General features: G+C 41.5%; 1 pseudogene; it reads left to right on the top strand.

The window, feature by feature from the left end:
• Positions 1–1640: 1640 nt before the first annotated feature.
• On the top strand, positions 1641–1940 carry LOC122745989 (annotated as a pseudogene).
• Positions 1941–3027: the final 1087 nt, after the last annotated feature.

Genomic DNA, 3027 nt, shown 5'->3' with positions numbered 1-3027 from the left:
CTTAGGATTCATTTTCCACATTTTTTAAAATGAGAATATTAAACTAGAATATCCCCAGTGTTCCCTTAAGCTCTGAAATTCTAAAATTCTATTATTTTTTGGATATGAAGACAGAATAAGAGAGACAGAGTCAGAGTTAGAGAAAAATTCAAAAATACACATGGTATGGTAGAGAGTGATAAAGATGCACATGGAGGAGGCAACTCAGACACAGAAAGTACTACAGGTAGGAAAGAAAGAGTTACATAAAACACACACATACACAAACACATACACAACCCATAAAGAACTACAGAGGAAGTTGTCACACACAAAGATGGAAAAGGAAAACACACACACACACACACACACACACACGTATTCCTGATCTTTTAACCCTTGAGACACTGTGGAAAAGAGAGAAGATAAAGAAAAAGGGGAGATATGTGAAAGTTTTAATACATAGTCCTGAGATACTAAGAATGTATGCCACTATTGCGCCTATCCTCCAAATATCTTGGTTTTTGCTATAATCCATTTTCTTTTGTTATTTTGATTTTGTTTGTTTGTTCCTGGTGTACTTCTCTTATCTTAAGTCATTACACAATTGCTTTGACCCAAGCAGTCAGAAGAGATTGATCTAAATTAAACAACTGGATATTATCCTTCCATATCAAAGAAGCCTTGAAGAGAGGAAGATGGCAGCCAGATGAGTTTAAGGAACCATGACACTTGCAAAGTGTATTTCAAGCCACTCCAGTTAAGAGAAAGGAAGGAAAGAAAGAAAGAAAGAAAGAAAGAAAGAAAGAAAGAAAGAAAGAAAGAAAGAAAGAAAGAAAGAAAGAAGGAAGGAAGGAAGGAAGGAAGGAAGGAAGGAAGGAAGGAAGGAAGGAAGGAAGGAAGGAAGGAAGGAAGGAAGGAAGGAAGGAAGGAAGGAAGAAAGAAAGAAAGAAAGAAAGAAAGAAAGAAAGAAAGAAAGAAAGAAAGAAAGAAGGAAAGAAGGAAAGAAAGAAAGAGATTAATTCAGAAAGTGTATACTTGTAGGAAGCCAGAGTTGGATATGGGTTATTGAATCTACTCACTGGAATTAGAGATTTAAAAAAAAAATCTCTTTGTATATATTTAGCCAGTTTGATGGATTTCATTATTTTTAATTCAGTAAAATAACTGATTTTTGCTCAGTTAGTTTACATAATACTTTTCATCATCCTTCCCTCTAAAAACACTCTTGTGAGGTTGTGAAGATAAATATCATTATTTCCATTTTATAAATGAGGAAACTGAGGCTCCGGTGCCCATAGCCACAGGGTTAACATGTGGATGGGCCTGAAATTTGACTCTCCTAAACAAACATCCAAAACATTTTTATTTATATCTATCTTATCAATTCTCATTTACTCAGACGTATGATGTTTCATATAAGAAATGTAATGAGGTAGTAAAATTCTAAACTGCGAAGTAGAAGACCTATGTTGCATTCCTGCCTACTAACTAGCTGTATAACTTTGTCAAAGGAACTGATTCTCTCTTGGATTCCCCCCCCCCTCCCCGCCCCATCAAAAAAGTGAGGCGGGCCAGCCCTTGGGCGTGTCGAACCACTATGGTATCCCGTCAGCCCTTGCACTTTCCGGGTTACTTTTCAGCGGTCTGGAGGCGCGAACATGGCTCAAGGGAAGCAGAAGTTTCAGGCCCGGAGGCCCGCCAAGAAGGCGTCGGCGGCGGCCACTTCTTTGGCTTGCCGGGGCCGAAGAAAGGTGGGAGAGTCATACCCCCACCCCCCCTCCCCCAAAGGCCTGGGTGATCCAGCAGCGGAAACTAAAGAAGGACCTGGAGGTTGGTATCCGAAAGAAGATTGAACATGAGGTTATGATGAAAGCCAGCACCAGCTTGCCCAAGAAACTAGCCCTGCTGAAGGCCCCAGAGAAGGGGCCAAGAAAAAGGAATCTGGTGGCAAGAATTAACCCTGACAGGGAACAAGAGAAGAAAGGGGAGGCTCTTCGTCCCACAGATTGCATGACTGCCTGGCCCTGTGGCCCTGAAATCTCTGATGCCCAGGTATGTTTGTGGATACATATGTGGTGAGAGCTTTATTAGGGCAGAAGAAATAGGCTTCTCTTCAGTCAGGGATAGCCCTGTTATCTGTCCTCTTTTTTCACCACAACCTCTCAGGCCTCAGTTTGACCAAAACAGAGCATCTTCTGAAGGCTGCCGCTTCTCAGATCCCCTGAAGGGACTCTCTGGAGGAGAGAACACCTCCCTGGCGGTCAGGAGGCTGCTGGGTCTTCGGCAGACCCAGGGGTCCTTCAGCCCACTTGTATCTTCTCGTTTCTCCTCCTTTGTACCCCCCCCCCCTGAGCCCCACAGCCTCTGTCTAACTTGAAGCAATAAAAAGGAAACAGCTGTTTTCTAAAAAAAAAAAAAAGTGAGGATGTGAGTTTAGGTGTTCTCTAAGATCCCTTGCAGTATTGGCCTATTCCTTGTCATTTTCAGACCATCTTTCTCTAATCATCACTCAGCAAGTTCTTTTCATTTCATTCTAGCTGCCTATCCAGCCTGGTTGCTGTAATCTACCAGTGTCCTGCTCACTTTCTCTGTTCTCTAAGTATTTTACCTTTTAGAATAAGGCTTTTCACTTAGTGAAGGTGTCAAGACCAACATGGGGTGGGATGGTTTCAACCCAACCTTTACATTTATGAAATTCATGTTATGTGATGTTGATTATCATGGTACACAAAAACAACTGAACAAGTCAGAAAAGGCCAAGATGCTTCTCTGTCCAATTTTCCCCCATCCTCTAACCATCAAACCAACATAATGCATTCCTTAGAATTTTAAAAAGAGGCAAAATTTACAGTGCTAGCCAGCTGTGCCAATGTCTGGAACCCTGAACATCTTTAGGTTATTATTCCCAATAAAAGGAGTTATCTCTGATTTTTTGCCATTATCACTGCTATAGAGGTTGGGAGCCAGACAGTCTCTGGAGAAGGCCTTTCTTACCATCAGTCTCCTACACATCAAAAAATGATCTCAATATCTCCACCCCAATTT

Source organism: Dromiciops gliroides, chromosome 3, assembly GCF_019393635.1.
Source record: "Dromiciops gliroides isolate mDroGli1 chromosome 3, mDroGli1.pri, whole genome shotgun sequence".
Classification (NCBI taxonomy): Eukaryota; Metazoa; Chordata; class Mammalia; order Microbiotheria; family Microbiotheriidae; genus Dromiciops; species Dromiciops gliroides.
Note: the sequence above shows the minus strand (reverse complement) of the source record. Positions and strands in the feature narration are given on the sequence as shown.